Source organism: Neomonachus schauinslandi, chromosome 5 (assembly GCF_002201575.2).
Source record: "Neomonachus schauinslandi chromosome 5, ASM220157v2, whole genome shotgun sequence".
In the NCBI taxonomy this organism is placed as follows: Eukaryota; Metazoa; Chordata; class Mammalia; order Carnivora; family Phocidae; genus Neomonachus; species Neomonachus schauinslandi.
The window spans coordinates 21,578,920-21,601,214 of NC_058407.1; the positions used below are offsets into that span (position 1 = coordinate 21,578,920).

At 38.1% G+C, this 22,295-nt stretch overlaps 1 protein-coding gene and 1 pseudogene across 5 annotated transcripts in view; one reads left to right on the forward strand and one right to left on the reverse strand.

Annotated features, from left to right (window-relative positions):
• The window catches only part of ANKS1B (ankyrin repeat and sterile alpha motif domain containing 1B), a 1,116,839-nt gene that overhangs the window by 29,397 nt on the left and 1,065,147 nt on the right, over positions 1 to 22,295 (forward strand). The gene's annotated exons all lie outside the window — the stretch shown is intronic.
• Positions 9,248 to 9,442, reverse strand: LOC123324917 (annotated as a pseudogene).

Sequence of the window (22,295 nt, forward strand, 5' to 3'; positions counted from 1 at the left end):
TGGGGTCTTTGGGAGATAGATTTAGATGAGATCTGAAAGGTGTATTCTCATAATGGGTTTAATGCCCTTAAAAGAAGAGGCACCAGAGGGCTGGCTGGCTGGCATGAGTTCATTTGCACTCTCCCTCTCACTCCTCCTGACCTTGCCATGTGAAGACGCAGCAAGAAGGTGGCCATTTGCAAGCCAGGAAGAGAGCTCTTACTAGGACCTGGCATCCTGATCTTGGACTTCCAGCTTCCAGAACTGAGAAAATAAATATGTTATTTAAGCCACCCAATCTATGGTATTTTGTTATGGTAGCTTAAGTTGACTAATGTATACCCCACCCCATTAGGAGCAGAAACTGCAAAGTTACATACCTGATAAAGATCACTGATGCAGGGAAAGATGGGGAACTGTGTCAAAAAATGCCATCTGTCAAAGGCATTGAGTAGTATTTCACATTCTCTTCCCCACTCAGAGTAAGCATCTCTACTCTTTATAAAAAAAATTCTGCCTATATTCTATAGTAATCGTGATAGGTTAGGTTATCGTGCCATAACAAGCAACTCCTAACTATCTCAGTAACTTAACACAGAGTTTCTCTCTTTTGCTAATTTACTGTGTCTCTGGGTTCTTCACGGTACTCCCCTCCAGGTGTTGCTTTATCATTCTGCAGTGCATTTGTCTATGACACCTCCTTGTTAACAGGCGATTACCCTGAGCAGGCAGCATCTGAGAGCCAATGACCAGTGGGAAGGGGACGTGCAGTGACTTGCTAGAGGAGGTGCTTTATAAGTCTGGTCTTGAAGGAAGACAGATCAGTGAGGCTGATAGGAAGAGATGGAAATTCTGGACTGAGCCACAGTAACAGACTTGGAGAAAGGATATTCCCAGGGCTAAGAATTTCCTTATTAAGATGGTTGTGGTTGAAGTCATAGGCACCTTTCACTTGATTCTGGAGCATGGAGATGAAGTGAAGTCTGATGCTTCTGGGAGGGGAGCACCCTGCTGCTCCCAGACTGGGGATTCAGGGACCAGTGAAGAGAAAACCAGCTTGGGAGGAATGGGTGAAAGTTCAAGAAAGTACTACCACAGAAGGGCATTCTTAGGTTGAAAGTTTAGAACTATGGACAGCTAAAGCCAGAAGAGTATAGAAAGGATTCAGTCCAAAGTTGTCACTGGGCATGTCCTATTTTATGCTCCATTTTTATAACAATTTTGTGCCTATAGTGGCAATCTAATTTGTAATTAAGATGCTTTCCCTTGCAGTTATCAAAAAGCTCTACTTAAATGGCCTTAAACAAAGAAGGGGATTTATTGGATCATGTAACTTAAAGACCAAAGGAAGGATGGGTTTCAGAGGTAATTTGATCAGAGCTTCATTATTTTTCTTTGTGTTTCTCTCAGTTCTATCCTCCTTGATGTTGCCTTCATCACAAGCTGACTTTTCTGTAGCAAAACGGCTGCTGTAGTTTAAACCTCGGCTCAGTGTATCTTGCCATTCAGAAATGTCCTTTTTTTCCATTAAATCAAAGTCCTGGTTTCGTTCTGATAGGACTAACTTGGGTTCTGTGCCCATTCCTGAATTAAACACCCTGATAAGGTAGATCATGATTTTGCTGATTTTTGAGGCTACCCAAGATTAACAATTCCTGTTGCTGGTGTTAGAGTTGATTCTATCCAGATTGCATGGCTGCTACACAGCAGAGGAGGGCTGGCATGGATGTTAGTGTGGCATTCTTCCATTTCCCCTGGAAGGACTGTTTCTTGTTCTTTAGTATATATTCTCCAGTTTCAAGTTCACGATGGACACTCAATAAGTATATATTGAATGAATAAAGAAAATATGTATCTGTCTTTTTACTAGCACTTCTTTCTTCTTCTCTCTTTGTTCTTTCCTATTCTAAAGATGTTGCTTTTTTGTCCCCTGTCCTAAAAATTACTCTCCTTCTGCCATTCCCATCAAACTACTGTCCCATCATTTTTTTTTTTTTCCCATTGTCAGACTTCGACCATTTTCTTTTTCTTCATGCTCAGACTTCAGGAGAGTGGTTTGCTCTAGCTATCTTTACTGCTTCATTATTCGATGATCCCTCAACTTCTTGGAGACAGAATTTTTCCTTATCACTCTGCCACTCTCTCAAATGTCACTAATACATTTCTTTTGTTCCCACATCCACTGGCTCCTTTTTCAGGCCTAATTTTCCAAGATTTCTTTGCTACAAGTAATACTGTTTATGGTCCCTGCCTCTGTGATTACTCTCTTTTGTCTTGGTTTGGTCTGATTTACTGATAATGCTTCCTCTTTTTTTCTTTCCTCTTCTTCCCCCCCATCTCTAAATGTAGATAGTTTCCAAGGTTCTACCTGTAATATCCTTTCTTATCTTTGCCAGCTCTCGACTTCAGCTCTCATATTTATGCTCTATGGTTCCCAAATTGTAAGACCTCACCTCTGTTCTCTTTTCCAGTCTTCCGTTTGTAGCTGCCAGCTGAACATTTTCACTTGAATATTCTACACAAAGCCAATATGTCAAAAACTTCCATATCCTCTCCCCCACCCGCTTCTGCTCTTTTCTCTGATGATAACAATCCTTTTGGTCATCTGGACTAAAAACTTAGAGTCTTTGACTTCTTCTTTTCTTCATTCATATTTTCAATCAATTTTCCCTACTGGGACAACTCGGAAAAACCGTCGGCTCTTTGAGATAAAGGACTGTGGCTTCTTTTTATTTCCTGTCTCCAGCACCTAGCATGGTGTCTGGTAGATACATTGTAGGTGCTCAAAAGATGCTGGTTAAGTGGATGACTGATTGCCCTATTGATTTTTCCATGTAATATCCCTGTGGTTATTATATTTTTACTTTATATTCCCACTGCTTTTATTTTAGGTTTTTTTTTTTTAAGATTTTATTTATTTATTCGACAGAGTGAGAGAGAGAGAGCAGGAAGGGGGGGCAGGGGGAGAAGCAGGCTCCCTCCTGAGCAGGGGAGCCTTGACGGGGGCTCGATCCCAGGACCCTGAGATCATGACCTGAGCCCAAGGCAGAGGCTTAACCGACTGAGCCACCCAGGTGCCCCTGCTTTTATTTTAGTTTTAAGTCCTTGTTATCTTTGATCTGGACTCCTGTAATGATCTCGTGATTGAGATCACGAGACCTTCGTTGTCTCTTTTTTTTGTGACCTACTGTATGTATTGCTTAAAGCACAGACTCAGTTATGTCACTGCACTGCTTAAAAACTTCAGTGAGTCCTTATTAACAACCAAATAAAGTAAAAATTACTCAGTTTGATTTTCAAGGTCTTCTGTGATTTGGCCCTAAATACTTGTTTGATCTTCATATCCCTTTCTTCTTTTTCTCTAGGCAAATTATTACTTTCCTGCCTCTGTTATTCATTTATTTAGCAAATATTTTCTGAATGTCTGCCATGTACCAGATGCTCTGCTAGGTACTGGAGAGACAGTTGAAAAAGTGAAAGTCTCGGCCCTTTCAGAACTTGAAGTCTAGTTGGGGAGAGAGACACCAACTAAGTAATTACACATAGAACTATTTCATTCCAGTTGTGAAGGCAAATGCTACTGCCCCCCCCCCCCCTTTTTTTTTTTTTTAATGAAGCCAACTATAATGTTATATATTCTGTGCTGTCTAGTTTTTAAAACCTAACTCAAATGCTCTTTCCTTGGGGATGCCTTTCCTTATGTCAGCTTCTGGTTCCACTTATCTGTATCTTCTCATGACTTGCTTCACTTTTTGCTTTGTATTGTTGTGTGGATATTCTTTCTCTTACAAGCTATTTTAATAATGTGGAATGTGAAACACTTTTAAGTCACTCTTGAACATCTCAGTATATTTCTCATAGTAAGTTGGATGCATTAAATAAATTTATTGTGGCTCAGTTTCCTCAAGTATTTTTAAGTATCACTTTTTTTTTTTTTTTTTTAGGAATTATTAAACTTATTTGGGGCAAATCTAGTAGTTAGAAAATTTAGATTCCAGTTAAGCTTGCCTGTAATTATAACTTTTGGGTAATTACAGAATTTTAAATGAATGATTTTTCTGTTTTTTTTTTAATTTACTACATTATCTCAATCTCCAAATCAAGTAGCTCTGGAAATCTCTATTAATGTAGATTGCTGGAATGTGGGGAGGACAGAAGAATATGATTTAAATATCACATATAAAAAGAAAATATGAGTAGTCTTGAGACAGAGTTCTTGAGTTTAATCAATTTGGCCAAATTTGTCTGCTAGTTTTTGCCCTCTACATTTTGAGGGCAAAATCTAATTTTAGTTTCTATATGGTATCCTGCTGATTTTATCATTTTATCAGGGAGAGTTCATTTATTTATTTAGTGATATTAACAATAATTGTGCTAATAATACAATATGCTTTAAATTGTCATATTTGTAACATTTATGTAATTCTGATTACATATACTGTGTCTTCTCTTTTTTTTGATTCTTGTAATAGAAGCTATCAGACTGTGATAGATCAGAAAGCATTGTTATGACTATGCCAAAGGACATTAGTTTCTGCATGGAACAGACTGCTTTAAGGCTGGAACCTACAACTTTGATCTCATTAGCAGTATGTTACCATTCATCTAAACTGACTACATAGATGGGCCAAATACAGTTCACATCTTCATTCTTTTACATAACTCCAGAATATTTACTTTAAGTGTTGAGTCTCAGATAATTAAAGGTAATTATATATATATGTATATTTTAAAGATTTTATTTATTTGAGAGAGAGATAATGAGCATGGGGAGAGAGGGAGAGGGAGAAGCAGACTCCCTGCTGAGCAGGGGGCCCGATGTGGGACTCAGTCCCAGGACCCTGGGATCATGACATGAGCCGAAGGCAGACGCTTAACCAACTGAGCCACCCAGGCTCCCCAAGGATAGTTATATTTTAATGTATGTTTATAAAATCCAAATATAAGAGATTATTTCTGTAAATTTGGTAGGGTAGCAACATAAATGAAAAAATACTATTTTTTTAAAAGATTTTATTATTTATGTGAGAGAGGGAATGAGAGAGAGAGCACGAGAGGGGGGGGCCAGAGGGAGAAGCAGACTCCCTGCCGAGCAGGGAGCCCGATGCGGGACTTGATCCCGGTACTGCAGGATCATGACCTGAGCCGAAGGCAGTCTCCCAACCAACAGCCACCCAGGTGCCCGAAAAAATATTATTCTTAAAGGCCTATTTACTTTCAGCTTCATTTAAGCAGTTTGTATAGTGTGTGCGCCCCTGAAGCTGGCACTAGAGCAGTCATTAGTTTATTGCTGATCCCCGCACACCTGCATTTCAGCTGTCATGGTGTTTAATATCACCAAAGGGCAGAGGAGGTCCAGTGGGAATTTTTTCTTGCTGTTTTATGTAGGTCATCGCTCTTTTGCTGTCTGTACTATTTCTGTGCCTTAAGAATGTAAACTGGTTTGCAGGATATTTAAACAATTTTTTAAAAAGATTTTTTTTTATTTATTTGAGAGAGAGAGCAGGGAGAGACACGGAGTCGGGCGGAGGAGAGAATCTCAAGCAGACTCCACACTGAGTGTGGAGCCTGACATGGGGCTTGATTTCATGACCCTGAGATCATGACCTGAGCTGAAACCAAGAGTTGGACACCCTTAACCAACTGAGCCACCCAGGTGCCCCCTAAAGAGTTTTTAATGAGGTATACCGCATAGTGAAGTACACAGATCTTGTGTACAATTCTGTGAACCCACGTTAAGATAGGGAACATTTCCAACACCCAAGAAAGCTGCCTTATACCCTTTCCCAGTCAATGGGTAGTCCTTGAGAGGTAACTGCTATTGTGACTTCATTCTTCATATTAGTTTTGATTTAGTTTGTTTTCGAAATTCATATAAATGGAATGGAATTCTAGGAAGTCTTTTGTTTAGCTTGTTTTACTCATTTTATTTCTGAGATTCATGCATGCTGTTGCAGATAGTGGTAATACTTTTTAATTGTATAGTTTTATTGTATAAACATACCATAATTTATTCATTCTCCTGTTGGTGAACAATTGGGTTGTTTCTAGTTTTTGGCTATTATGAATAGTGCTCCCATGAACATTCTTGCACACATGTTTTGGGGTGTGTTTGTGTGTTTGTATACATTTGTGTATGTACATCTATATGCATTTCTGTTGGTTATAAATGTGGAAGTGGAATTTCTGGGTTATAGAGTGGGCATAATTTTAGTTTCACCAAATGTTGCTGGATAGTTTTCCAGAAAGTTTGTACAAATTTACGCTTTTAACCAGCAGTGTAAGAAAGTGTCAATACTCCACACTTTGTCAACACTTGATATTGTAAGCCTTTTTAATTTTATTTATTCTGGTAGGTGTGTTGTGGTATCTCATTGTGTTTTCATTTGCATTTCCCTGCTGAATGATGATGTTGAGCACTTTTTCATATGCTTATTGGCCATTTGGATACCATCTTTTATGAAGTACCTGTTATATCTGTTTCAGTTATTGTTGCTTAAGCCAAAAACAATTAATGTTTAATCCTTTTAAAATAAACTTTCCTGTATTGATTCTGTGTCAGTTGTCTCACCAAAATTCCTCCTTCAGAGAGGTTTTCCCTTCCCCATTCTCTTACAGTATATTGTTTGTACCTACCCATATTACTAACCTATTCTATTCTATTTTGTTTGCTATTAGGGTTCTTTCTACTTTTTCTATGCTATGATCTTGTTATTCATTTAATACTTAGCAAAGCTATATGAATGCTTATCACGTGCACTGGGTATTGGCATCACATTGGTCAATAAGATGTGATTCCTACCTGTAGAGGATGTAGAGTCTACTGAGAGATTAATGTAAGTAAATATGTAGCATAGCCAAGTACTGTAACAGGAAAAGTAAAGAATGTTATAGGAATGCTTAGAAGGGGCCCCTACCCTATGCTTGATGTTAAAAGGAATAGATTTTAGAGGAAGAGACATTTCAGCTAAGGCCACTTACTAGTTAACAACCAGGTAAATGTACTGGATCATGCAGGACCATGTAAATTATATAAAAGGAACTTGACTTTATTCTAAGAATAACAGGAAGCCACTGAAAGAGAGTGACATCATCATTATTGTTTTGCTTACTATTGTTGTATAAGACATTATGTAAAACGTAGAAGAGTAAAATGACTATATTGCTCATGTTTTTGTAGGTCAATAATTTGTTACTGGGCAGTAGTCTCTATGCTGGGCGTGCCTCATTTAAGGCTCTGTCACTTACAGTCAGATGTCAGCTGGGACTAAAAGCCATAAAGATTCAGGTGGGCTGGATATCTGATCTGGCTCACTCACATGGCTGGTAGTTGATGCTGGCTGTTGGTGGGCCATCAGCTTTGCTACTAACCAACGTACCTATATGTGGCCTCTCCAGCATGCTGTTTTGGGGGTAGTCAGACTTTTTACATGGTGGCAGGCTTTGCTCAGAGCAAGTGTCTTAAGAGAATCAAGAAAAAGCTTTGTGGGCTTTTCTGATCAAGATGTGGAAGTTATAATAATGTCATTTCTGCTGCATTTTATTTTTATAAGCTTGTCACTAAAACTGGGCTGGATTCAAGGGGAGTGGACATGGATCACACCTCTTGATGGGAGAAGCGTCAACAAAAGAATTGTTTAAAAGATGCAGATAGACATGTTTTAAAACCAACCAGTCTTTCCTCTGGTCACAAATTATTTATAATTCTCTCAAATGCAAAATTCATTACCTTCCAAGCCCTCTTCCACTTTATTTTTTTTTCTTAAATATTTTTATTTATTTGTCAGAGCACAAGCAGGGGGAGCAGCTGGCAGAGTGAGAAGCTGCAGAGCAGGGAGCCCAATGCAGGGCTCGATCCCAGGACCCTGGGATCATGACCTGAGCCGAAGGCAAACACTTAACCCACTGAGCCACCCAGGCGTCCCCTCTTCCACCTTAAAGGCTTATTTGTTCTGGCATGAGCTCAGGATCCAGTTATCTAAATAAACTGTGTGCACGTGAGGCTCCTCAGATATAGATTCTCTTGATATGAAGACCTATGAACCGAAAAGATGTTATCTGCCCCCCACATAGCCACTGTACAGTAGTGATTCAGGGAAGGATAACCACAATAGACATCCCATTCTAAAATGGGAGAAATGAGAGCTACATAGCAATCATGAGACAGTTGCAGTTTTGAAATCCAGCTGGTCAGATGTTGCCAGTTTCTTGATTAGGGTCCAGTACTGCTCATTAGGAATTGTTCTCCATTGCTCTTGGTTCTGCCATTTGGGTTCTTGATTCTTCCTTCTGAATCATTCTTTCATTTCTTTAAGAAATGCTGTATATCTGCATTTGGGTAGCTTTCTGGGCCTGCTTCCTGCTTCTAGAAGTTTGGGTGTCCAAAGACTTCTTTTCTTTTTCTACTTACTCCATTTATTTAAGTTTAAGCTGGAAATACTTTTGTTCATACAGTTTCCTTGAACATTTTTTGCTCTTTTGATGGATTTTGCTGGGGTTTACTCCATTTGTAAGAGATTAAATAACTCTCTTAAATATGTAATAAAAGTTAGTTTTGTTAGCTGCCCATTTAGAAATAGGTAATTGATTCACTTTTGCTTGAGAAAAATGAAATGAAACCTCTTCAAGCCAGGCGCATCTTTATCTTGTGTTTCTTGTGAGGCTGCTGAGGGATCTGGCCAATGCTGTATGTTTTAGATTTTTGTTACATCACTACTTACACTAAAATTTTGTTCTGGTTGCTATTGCTGTCTACCTACCAAATTACCCAAAACTTAACTATTTAAAGTAACAGTTTGTTTTGCTCACAATTCTGTGGTCAGATAGGTGCAGTCAGATGTTGGCTATGGTCATCTGTATGGTTGTGGTCATCTGAAGGCTTAGCTGGGTTAGTTGACGAAGATGGTTTACTCACATGGCTGGGTGGATGCTCAGCTGAATAGTGCTTATATGTGGTCTCTCCAGTGTTGCAATGTCAGAGTACCTGGATTTCTTACGTGGCCCCAGAGTGAGTGTATCAAGAGACTCAGAGAGAAGCTGTATGGCTTTTTCTGACCTAGCCTCAGAAACCATACAGTCTCACCTCTGCTGCATTCTCATGGTTACAAGCAACTTACTAAGGCTGACCCAGATTCAAGGGGAGGGCACGTAGATCTTACCTCTCAGTGGGAGGAATTTCAAAGAATATGCAGATGGGTTTTAAAACACATTAACTCTACAGTTACCATAATCATATACATTTATTGAATGATTATAATGTATCAGGTATTTTGATAAGTATTTTACATGAATTCCCTTATTTACTTTTTACCACAACTTTATGACTTTTTAAAAACTATTTTATAGATAAGGAAATAGAAGTTGGAGAGGTTAAATAAATTGCCCAGGGTCACACAGCTAATATTAGCAACAATTGCGCCTTGGATAAACCTCATTGGCTACGATACTGCCACTGCACAAAGCTTGTCACGCAGCTAATAAATTATAGAATCTAGACTCACACTAAGTTCTCTGTGACCCACATTTCATACGATTAACCATTGCTAAATTGGCAACTTATTGTAAGCAGAACAGAATTGTGTTTTAGGTAGCTCATTTCTGGAAGCAGGGAGACCAGTGAGGAAGCTATTACTACCATCAAGTGCTGCTTTTATCTGTTTTTACACAAGGTAAGCAATAGAGAAGGAGTGGAAAAAAGTAGGAGAGGGAAGGGTATGCATTATTAAATATTGGCAGGAAAAATATAATATTTTTAGATCAGATAGAATTTTTGTGGGTGTAATGATTTTCAATAACTATTTGTTGTTGGTTAAAATTACTGACCATCTTTACCCTTCTTCATTTCTCATCTACCATAATGTCTTGTTTGTTCATTCAGGGAGTCCCACAGATCCCTAGGTCTGCTGTATAGCTAGTATATGATCTTGGCAATTTAAAAATAGAATAAAGGGCGCCTGGGTGGCTCAGTTGGTTAGGCGACTGCCTTCGGCTCAGGTCATGATCCTGGAGTCCCTGGATCGAGTCCCGCATCGGGCTCCCTGCTCCTTGGGAGCCTGCTTCTCCCTCTGACCCTCCCCCCTCTCATGTGCTCTCTCTCATTCTCTCTCAAATAAATAAATAAAATCTTAAAAAAAAAAAAAAAAGAATAAAAATTGTTCAGTTTTCTTCTCTTCTCAACCAAAGGGAGATTTTCAGCTATTTATTAGACTTGAGAAAAATTTGAAGTGTGGGGTCCCCTGAGAGTTCCTGTCAGGAGTTGACAAACTATGGCTTGTGGTCCAAATCTAGCCTATAGCTTGCCTTTTGTAAATAAAGTTTTCCTGGGATACAGCCATACCCATTCATTTACACATTCTCTAAGACTCTTTTCATGCCATGATGTTGGATAGCTCTAGCAGAGACTACGTGGTCCCATGAAGTCTAAAATATTTACTATCTGCACTTTATAGGAAAAGTTTGTAGACCCCTGTTCTATATAATGCACAACCTATTTAGGTCATTCTGTTGAATATGTGAGATGCTTAGTGCAGGTTAGGGCACAGGTGGGAGACAGAATGGCCACCCATGTTATTGTATATCTTAGTAGCAGAGATAAACGATTTAAATCAATTATTGGTGCATGTCACAGGTCTCAAAAAGTAGAGGTCCAGAGCCTTCTGGGAAGGATTCCAAGAAATATGGTAGAACCATCATTTTAGGCTGAGGCCAGTTACTCCACTTGTTTTGTGCTGTGGGCTGAATTTTTGTGAGTTTGGTATACCAGGTTATTACTTATAACTTAGAAGTAGCAGGTAAAAGACCCAAATGTGACTTTTGCCCCTCACTAAGGCGAGAATAGCTGTCTATAGGTTATTCTTCATTAACCTGCCTATTTTAAATCTTTTATTTTAGAAAGCCTTAGAAATATTTTTGTTTTGGTTTGTTTCAGGCCTCTCTGTGCCGGGTTTTAACATTGTTACATTTAGTCCTTCATTATATCTAGGAGATATATTCATTTACATTATTGTGCATTTGATTTATTCTCACGCCCTATTTAGGACATTGTTGTTTAAGCCATGGGACTGACCTAGATGTTTGCAAACAGGGCATTCAGAGAAAGATACCCTGAGGCACAGTGGGAGTGTGCAGATCAAGTTAGGCTTTACACACTCATCTCTGGTTGTGCCCTGGAGCTTTACTTAGAGTAAATGTATATTCTTTCCAATTATTTTGCTTTTATTTCCTGCAATTTGGATATGTGATTATGCATTTACTAATGTTATAGGAATGGTTTTCTCAGACAACCAAGAATATTTTATCTACCTAAAGTGTCATTGGAAGTACTTCTTAACTGTTAATGATTTGCAAAAAGCCTTTGTATGTGTGTGTGTAATTAAAAGAGATTAAATAACTCTCTTAAATATGTAATAAAAGTTAGTTTTGTTAGCTGCCCATTTAGAAATAGGTAATTGATTCACTTTTGCTTGAGAAAAATGAAATGATATAATGTAGTGAATCTCCTTCTGTAAAGGAAAAAACTACATTACTCTAAGCATATATTTTGTCACACATTTTGTGTTTTACAACAAATAACTGACTCTTTAAAAAGTGAACGTTAAATAAGTACAGTAACAGTTGAATACTTTTCCAGTTCTCATTGCTGGATAATAAAAAAAATAAATACTGTTAATTGTTTTTAGTTACATGTATTATCCTGATAAAATTGTATTAATATACCACTTCCACTCTTTGTGAAAATATTTGTGCTGCAGTGAGCCCGTGGTGATGGGACTTCTGAAAAAGTGATGGTAAGAACCTTCAGATGGTAGTAGGCTTACTCTGGCTTATTTATAATGAATGCATGTCCCAAACAGGGCCTCACTGCGTTTAAGAAAAGGTGGTTTAAAAAAGAGAGAGGTAAATATGTGAGGCAATGGATATGTAATAAGTTTGATTGTGGGAATCCTTTTACAATGTGTGCATATGTCATATCATCACATTGTGCACTTTATCTTACAATTTTATTCGTCAGTTATACCTCATAAAACAGAAAATATAAGGAAAGGTGACTTTTAGACAAGAGGCAAAATAGCTGTATTTTACTAGGAGGTATATATTTTTACTTTGAGTAAGTAGGAATGAGAGTTTTCTTCTACACCTAAGCTGGTCATCTCTACCAGCCACTGTGGTGCCCCTTGACCCTTCAGGTTTTCCATTCATACTTAATAGGCCTGGTGGCTCCTTCTGATCATTTAGTCAGGAAATGGAAGCTTCTTGCGCTCTGAGAAGAGCTGCTGATCTTTAGTTTTTGAACTGTTAATCAGGTAACCAGCGTCCTTCTGGCAATATTGGCAACAAATTGGAGCCTGCTTCTTAGAAGAGTGTGACTGTGTAACTGATTCTGCTTTTCTCTTGTGTGTAGGCTGGGGGTTTCATATTACCAGTGGTGACCTGATGTTTAGGATACTTGAATTTGCCCCTTATGATATGTGAGCAATTTGAGAAGAATGAAGGTGTATCAGGGCACCTGGGTGGCTCAGTCAGTTAAGCGTCTGCTTACATTATTGTGCATTTGATTTATTCTCACGCCCTATTTAGGACATTGTTGTTTAAGCCATGGGACTGACCTAGATGTTTGCAAACAGGGCATTCAGAGAAAGATACCCTGAGGCACAGTGGGAGTGTGCAGATCAAGTTAGGCTTTACACACTCATCTCTGGTTGTGCCTCTCAGGGTATCTCAGGGTATCTCAGGGTCCTGAAATCGAGCCCCACATCGGGCTCCGTGCTCAGTGGGAGTCTGCTTCTCCCTCTCCCTCTGCTGCTTCCCTGCTTGTGCTCTCTCGTGTGCTCTCTCTTTCAAGTAAAAAAATAAAATCTTAAAAAAAAAGAATGAAGGTATATTTGTTTATCTTTTGCTCTGTAACAACAATATTACCATAAATTTAGTCTTAAACAACATGCATTTAGTTTCTGTGGGCCCTCTGCTGAAGATCTCACAAAACTTGAATCAAGGTGTTTGCCAAGAGGTGGTTCTCCACTGAGGCTTGACTGGGAAAGGAACAGTTTCCAGGTTTACTCAGGTTGTTGGCAGAATTTGGTTCCTTGCTGTAGGACTGAAGGCTTCAGTTTCTTGCTGGCTGTCAGCTAGAGGTCGGCTTCAGCTCCTAGAAGCCTCTTGTAGTTTCCTGGTCATGAGGTATTCTGACCATGGCTGTTTGCTTCCTCAAAGCCAGCAAAGGAGAGAGTCTCCATCCAGATAGGTGCTATAATGTTTTGTAATATAATCACATACTTAAGTACAAATAATTATGTACATTTTCTGTCACCTTTAGCAAATTCTTTTGGTTACAAACAAGCCATAGGTCCTGCCCACACTCAAGGGGAGACGGTCATACAAGGACAGGAACACCAGGAGTTGGGGATGATAGGGATCACCTAAAGAGTCTGTCTGCTACAGAAGGGAAAGGAAAATTGGTTTGATCCTGTCCTCAGGATTTTCTTTTCACTTATAAATAACTCGAGGGCAGAATTCATATTTGATTCATCCTGTAATTTTTCTTCTCCACCATCACCCACCTACTAGACAGTGCCTTACACTTAGTGGGGACTCATTTAGTATTTGTTGGCTTAATTACCTATTATGCTATAAAAACTGCTATGAAAAAAAGCTGACTCTTGTACTTGGCCTGACAATCTGTTTGCAAATTTGAAAGCCATTGTTTGTAAGCTAAGACTATTAAAATTTTAATTATCGCTAGCAATGTTTATTTTACCATTTCTACCATCAAACTAATTCTTAATAAATACCCCTTTTCTTAGAAGAAGACGTAATAATGCTTTGTTTAAAATTGGAGAATACAGGGGCACCTGCCAGCCTCCGTTGATAGAGCATGCAACTCTTGATCTCAGGATTTTGAGTTCAAGCCTCATATTGGGTGTAGAGTTTACCTAAAAAAAATAAAAAAATAAAATTGGAGAATACAGATCACCTTGTTAAATCACTATAGCAGTGGTAGTAGCTGTCTGAAGAAGATCTCAAACCTTGTGCCATGTTGTTATGAGAGACTAATAGTTATATAAGGTGGCCTTCTTTTATGGTGTTCTACTTCTTTGTCTATCAGCATATTTGTCATCTAAATCAGTAGGCAGAAGTTATGAAACCTTTTCATTTTTACCTATGAGAAAAATATAAGCTGCCAGATCAAAGAAGTATTTCTAACTCTGAGACTTGTGTTCCTAAAGAGTCATATTCAGCACTGTAGAAATATTAATTATGTGTATACTTAATCATCCATATGGCCCTAGAACTGACATTTTGCGGAATTTGCAATTCTTCTTTCTTGGATAGATAAGATGGAGGCTAGAGAACCACAGAATACCTAAAATTGCTTTTGTAGCATGAACTAACATAAGACAAGAAAAATAAAAGCCAATAATAGAAGGGGAAAATGCACAACAAAGATTCTAGGTCTTTGTGGAGTGAGGGAGGTCCTTAATAAGTTCAGTATTAATCTAACAGTAACAGAGAAGCCAGCCAGGAATTACCTCATTAAGAGGTAGGAATGATTCATATTGAATTAAAGACTGTGAGAGAGAGGCAGATATTCCCAGTTAGTAAAATAGGCCATATTAGAAGTGACTACCATCAACAGTCAAAGAATAGAGTTACCAAATATGGGAAGATTCTTGGTTGCAGCTGTAATTGTATATATACATTGTACACACAGCAGCATCTTTGGGAACAGAATAATAGGGAAAACTAGTTGGATTTTGGTATAGCCCTAAAGAATTTTTATTCTCATCTTCTATTACCATCTGTGCTAGGCAGAATTCTAAGATGTTCCCGAAGATTCTTACTATGATGTACATGTCCTGTATAATCCTCTTCTCTTGAGTGGCTTCTGTATAGTCTTCTTTGTGTGCTGGCAGAACTTGTGAGTGTGTGAATATGATGAGTTATCACACCTGTGATGAGGTTACAAATCAGTTGACTTTAATTGAAAGGTACATTATTCTTATCTGAGAATGGGAGTCAGTCTTAGCAATGCAAGGAATTAAATTCAGCCCACAACCGGTGATCCTGGAGGAGGACCCCACACTTTAAATGAAACCATAGCCCTCGCAGATACTTTGATTTGAGCCTAATGAGTACCTGAGCAGAGGACCAACCTAACATGGACTCCTCGCCACAGAAACCATAAGATGATAAATTTGTGTTGATTTAAGGCTCTAATTATATGGTAATTTGTTAGCAGCCATAGAAAAAGAATATGGCATCTTATATGTGACTTAAACTTCTGCATGAATACTTTCCTAAACATGCCCCATCCTTTCCCAACTTTGCGTCTATAGTCAAGTATTCTCCTCCCTGGGATGATTTCTCTTATATATCTATTCTACCCATCATTTAAGGCCCATCTCAAGTACCATCTCCTTGTTGACAGTTTCCTTGTTTTCATAGATGAGTCATCTTTCTGTCCTCTGAATCTCCAGTGTGCTTTGTATCTTTTTCATGTAGCTTACATATTTTACTTTCATAGATGTTATTTGTATTCATGGTTTATGCTTTTTATTTTAAATTTGCTTATTGAATTGAAAATATAGTCAAATATTCCATAAGTTGAAAGAATAGATAATGAAAAGTTAGTGTTCTTAGCCCAATTCACTGGTCCCCCAGTCCTTTAGTCCAGAGGCAACCATTCTTTCAGTTTTTCATGTATCCTCTATAAAGATTTTATACATAGGCAAGCATATATGTTTATGCCCTCTCCCTCCTTTATATACACATTCTCTTCTTCATTGTGAGATGTATGAAGAATCCATGTCTTTTCCTTCTTGTATTAATCTCCTGAGGTAACTAAGTATTTAAGACTTACTGAATTTAATCTTTTCCGCCAAACCTTTCATTGATGTTACTTATATTAACTCTAATCTCATTTTGACAGACTCTTTGATTAAAATGCTTTCCTTAGCAGAGACTCAAAAACCTTTCTGAACATTTCATTGTTTAGATTGAATGCCGTATATCACAAAATGCCAAAGGCTCATAACTGTAAAACATATTTACTGGATTAGAATCACATGGACAAATACTTCTGAATTGGATATTAGTATTAGCAGGTGCTAATCTTTATATCTTCTCTGATAATCCCTCTGCTACTCTCTTGGCAGAGTGGTTATTGTGTGAGGAATCTTTTTTTTTTTTTTTAAAGATTTTATCCATTTATTCATGAGAGACAGAGAGAGAGAGAGGCAGAGGGAGAAGCAGGCTCCCAAGGAGCAGGGAGCCCGATGCGGGACCCGATCCCAGGACCCCGGGATCATGACCTGAGCCGAAGGCAGACGCCTAACCATCTGAGCCACCCAGGCGCCCTTGTGTGAGGAATCTTAATGGGGATGGGATTGAGAATACTGCAGTAGAATAAGGGGTTTTTGATTTATATAAGGATTTGTGAAAATATAGTTCTTTGAACTGAACTTGAGATATTATATTTAGTACTTAGGGTGCTGTTGGGAAAATGAAGCTCATAACATTTCCTGAAATTCTATAAAATGAAAACATGGAATACCTAACCTTTCTGATCTTTCTGCTGATTATGGGACTTTGCGTTTTGTTAAAGCTTTTAGTAACTTGTTTATCTCTCAGCATCTAGTTGTTTCACTTGCCTTATTAAAATTATTGACTACTTCCAAGCTTGCTTTTCCTCTGTCACCCATTCTCAGGTTACCTGATTCTCTTTCCTAATGGTGAAATTAGAATGAATAAAAAAGAAGTTACATGGAACTATGATCATTAGAGGGTACAAACCCTTCATGACTAAGTTCTTAACATGTTTATTTTTGAAGTGCATATGTGTGTTTCCTTTTTTGTCTTTTATTTTCTTTTTATTCACATTTGTGCTGCTTAGCACATCATTCCGGAAAATATACAGGGCTTGAGATTAGAGAAATCAGCCATTAAAACCGTTGTTAGCAACTTGATAAAATAGTAGATGGTTATAGACTTTGAATTTAATTGAATTTGAGTACTGAAGGTTGTGTGTTTATTTGAATTTTAGTTAATCCAAGCCACCATCTTTCCTATTTCACAGAATAACATTGGTCTTGTTGAAGAGGAAATTTAGGGCCAGTTTATTTTTCATATGACCTGTAGACTAATAACTACTTTATAATTAAATGCTTTCTCTGTAACAGGGGTTCTCTGATGTATAAGAAGATAATAAATTTCAGCTTTTATCTGACTTAGAAGAAAACATTAAATTTATAAGTACCAAGAAGATATTTATTTATTGATGTCCTCGTTTTATAAATATGTATGATTTTCCTGAAAGATTCAGAGATTGTGGAATTTTTTAGTATTTTCTATTATGGTATTATTTTTATATATTATTTTTAATGGGACTTCATAGAGTTCATCAGGGAACATGGAACTCATCATGGTTTCTAATTATGCTTTCTGATTTGGTAAGTCCCTTATAAATACAAGCAAAGAGAGATTCTTTTTGGGGAAATTTTGCGTTTTAAGTAGCCTCAATGTTGATGTTTTTAGGTCAAAGAGTGGACACATTTAATTTTTTGAAAACTATCAATTCATGGAAAACAGATAATATAAAATACATGAATTTAGTTTGGTTGTGTTTAGTTTCAGGTATATAAATTTCCATAATGATTTGCACACAGTAGGGATTTACTGTGTCTCCTCTGGTTGCAGTTGACTGAAACCTAATTCAGTCCAGCTTAGGTCAAAAGGGAATTTATTGACTGCTATAACTGAGACAGAGGCAGGGTGAGGCTAAGCTTTAGGAGTCGACAGGACAGAGGAATTGGGTATTATCAGTAGGGTTCTTTTTTCAGCTCTTGCCTCTGCTTCAGTGTATTTGCTTCATGCTCTTAGAATTCTGTATTCTAATTCTAATCTAACTCTGATTTCTGTACATGGCTGCTAGCAGAAAAGGCCTTCAATCAACTCTCTTCAGTTTCTAAATTAAAAAAAAACAACCCACAAATCTTACATCTTGTAAGGCCTCTGATTGGCCCAGCTTGGATCAGATGTTCCTTCCTCCCCCCAGCCAAACAACTGTGGCCTGGAGAGTAGGCAGTCTTTTCAAAAAGTTGCCAGCTCAACCCTACGACCCAGCAATTGCACTACTGGGTAGATACAAATATAGTGATCCGAAGGGGTACATGCACCCCAATGTTTATACCAGCAGTGTCCACAATAGCCAAACTATGGAAAGAGCCAAGATGTCCATCAACAGATGAATGGATAAAGAAGACGTGGTATATATATACAATGGAATATTGTGCAGCCATCAAAAAACATGAACTCTTGCCATTTGCAACGACGTGGATGGAACTAGAGGGTATTATGCTAAGCAAAATAAATCAGTCAGAGAAAGACATGAATCATATGACCTCACTGATATGAGGAATTCTTAATCTCAGGAAACAAACTGAGGGTTGCTGGAGTGGTGGGGGGTGGGAGGGATGGGGTGGCTGGGTGATAGACATTGGGGAGGGTATGTGCTGTGGTGAATGCTGTGAATTGTGTAAGACTGTTGAATCACAGACGTGTACCTCTGAAACAAATAATACATTATATGTTAAAAAAAAAAAAAGGGAAAAATTAAGGGGGGGAAATCAGAGTGGGGAGACGAACCATGAGAGACTATGGCCTCTGAGAAACAAACTGAGGGTTTTAGAGGGGAGGGGGCCGGGGGGATGGGTTAGCCTGGTGATGGGTATTGAGGGCACGTACTGAATGGAGCACTGGGTGTTATACGCAAACAGTGAATCATGGAACACTGCATCAAAAACTAATGATGTAATGAATGGTGACTAACATAACATAATAAAATAAAACTAAAAAGATGCCAGCTCATATTCTAGCTACATAATTACAGAGATAGGGTAGGAATATTTTTTAGAAGGTAGTGGCATGGCAGGGATGGAGAAGAGGAAAAGAGGGGACAGTAAAAATATCTTTCAAAATGGGCAAGAAAGGTCTGGAGCATGTATATATCTATAGGGAAATGTTTTAGTGGGGAGGTGGACAATAGGAGATCATTTGGGGTGTTCTCCAGAGAAACAGAACTAATAAACACACACAAACACACACACACATACACACACAGATTGATTTGTAATAAGGAAGTCTGACAAGTCCCCAAATCTGCAGGGTGAGTTGACAAGCTGGAGACCTAGGAGATCTGCTAGTGTAGTTTCAGTGTGAGCCAGAAGACCTGAGAACCAGGAGAGCTGATGGCATAGTTTCAGTCTGAAGGCTGGCAGGCTCAAGACCCAGGAAGAGCTGATGTTTCAGTTCAAGTCCAAAGGCAGGAAAAAAACCTATCCCAGTTTGAAAGGAGTCAAGCAGAAGCAATTATCTCCTACTTGGGGAAGATCAACCTTTTTGGTTTTATTCAGACCTTTAACTGATTGGATAAGCCCCGCCCACCTTAGGGAAGGTATTGGCTTTCCTCATCTACTGATTGATTGATTGATTTATGTGACACAGAGAGAGACATAGCGAGAGCAGGAACACAAGCAGGGGGAGTGGGAGAGGGAGAAGCAGGCTTCCCGCAGAGCAGGGACTCCATCCCAGGACCCTGGGATCATGACCTGAGCCGAAGGCAGAGGCTTAACAACTGAGCCACCCAGGCGCCCTCATCTACTGATTTAAATGTTAATCTCATTTAAAAGCATCCTCATTGAAACACCCAGAAAAATGTTTGACCAAATATCTGGGTACTCTATGGCCCAGTGAAGTTGGGACATAAAATTAACCATTATAGGGCAGTACCTGCTAGAATATGGGATGAGGTATGTTTTTCACTTCACAGTTCTAATGTAGAGGAAGTTAAAGTTAATATAGAGCAAGTCAAAATCATGGCAAGCCTGTTTTTTTTTTTTTTCCTGAATGATTTTCATTCTTATTATAGCTAAAATGTACATAACCCTTTGTTATTCTGTAAAATGGGGGAGATTTTGGATTGTGAAATGGGGTATATAAACAACCAATCTTATGCTAAATGAAACTGGAGTTTACTAGCCTAAAAAGCTTCTTAAAAGCCATCCATGGAGATAGGAGGTTGTAAATCTTCAAAAATACATCTGTTGAGTTGAAGAAGCTGAAAATTTATTCAAATGTTAGATGTAACTAGGGAATATTTTAATATTTGAAAAATTAAGCTTGGCTTGAAGTCAGCCTTTTTTTTTTTTTTTTTTACCATGGGAAGAAAAGAATGTGTGTTAGGTGAGAATTCTGGGTATTAGCTTTCTATTGGGTTTTCAGAAACAAATCTTATATATTTTATTATATTTAATGAGTAAAATCAGTTTGTTTGAAATCATTTATCTTTTCTCAATGGGCTGACTAGCCTCATCCCTTCAGGATACTCTTGGCAAAGCTTAACATTGAGCCATCAGGTACAAGAGAAATATTTATAGGGTACAGCTCCAATATTACAAAGCAGGACAGAGAAGGGTGGACTTGGAGCTGATAGACAATAAATTGATAGCTAGCACACCCCAGAACCAATATGTATTTCAGTTTTTTGGGTTGGGATTCCTAGACCATGTAGATAGTATAAATTTAAAGCCCGAAGATTTGAGAGGAGGTCACAGTAAATAATTCTCAGGGACACCTTTTCATTTTTCCCAGGACCCAGGCTGAGGCAAGTATTTTTTCATGTTCTGGTATGACAGTGATACCCAAGCAGGTAGCCATTTGAAGGTACCATCTTTCTGCAGAGATTTGGTTCTTATCTGGTCAAAAACTGTAAAAACCTATGTCCACTGATTACCTAACTGGAAAACCTCCCCAAGGTAACCATAGGTAAGCTCTCAAGCTCATTACTCTGGTTACCAATTGCACATTTGTTTTTGACCCCTAGGGATTTCAGTTACATCCTTGTGAGCTCCTAGCTCCTAGTTTTGTGTCCACACAGGGCTTTATTTATTTTCTTTGTCCTATTTTTGTTTCAGCTACCCTCCTACGTTTTGTCATGACCTTCAGTGATATTTATTCCAGGTGTTAAGGATACAACTTATGAATAAAACAGATCCCATGTTCTCATAGAGCTCATCTTTTTAAAGGGAAGAAAAATAATAAATCAATATATACTATATCAAGTGATAATCATGCTATGAAGGAAAGTGAGCAGGGATACGGAAATAAGGTAATGGGGGTTGTATTTCACATAAAGAGGTCAGGTTAGACCTTGCCGATAGGGTATTTGGTAGGGTAGTATCAAAGATTGTAAGTATTAATGATACATTTTTGTAATGAACAACTTATCTTGGTAACCTAAGCAATGTTAACTCATAAGCTGAGCTGCGAAATAGGATATTGCTGTAATACCTCAAATATTAATGTAAGCTTTAAAAAGATAATGGGAAAATATCCTTAGGACAATTCCTTGAGTACTGTCAGCCTTTAATATTTCTTATTATAAATGCTGCCTTTGTTTAATAATAAATGAATCTATAAGATAATCACCTAGCAATGCTTCCGACATGCATTATAAACTCATTATTTTTTCCCAAGGTCTGTTGCTCCTCCTTTCTCTGTGAGTGACCCACCACTATTTGTCTTATTGCTTATGCCATTTGATTGCTTTTCCTTCTTTCAGCATGCACTTAAGTACCTGCTTGCGTTAGGCACAGAGAATCAGGGCAGGAACTAGTATGAGGTAAGTGAGGTACTTGCCTTGTGTGTAAAATTTAAGAGGGTGCCGAAAAACTCAGTAATCAAGACAAATAACATTTAAAAAAATTAAAATGTAAGTAGAAAATATCCATGATGAACGAAGTATCAAACTTTTAAAACAGGAGATTCAGCCTTGCACTGGCATGAACCCAGAAGTGAGTTCCTTACTTTTCTCATCTTAGTTCTGGTGCTGCTGACAATATAAAGTGAATAAGCCATAATCTTTGTCCGTAATGAATTCACCATGGGGAGAGAGACATGTGAATAAATAAGTAATGGAAATAAAAGTCTGCTAAGATAGATATAAAATAGGGGTTTAAACTAGAAGGCTTTTCTGCTAGGGGGTATAGGAGTTATAGAAGAACCCAAGTCATCCTAGACATTTCTTTCTTCCTTTCTTTTAGAAAGTTTTGGCCTCCTTTCAAAATCCTTTTTGAGTATCTCCTTTCTTCTCTGTCCCCATCATGAATGCTATTTCCTTAGCTCTTCTCTCTTCTGGATTACTCTTAACTGGCTTATTGCTAGAAAGTCTTTGTTAAAACACAGATCTGCTCATGAACTTCTATTTAAAATCCTTTAATAATTACTAGTCACCTTCATTATAAAAGCCTGGCATTCAGACTGTT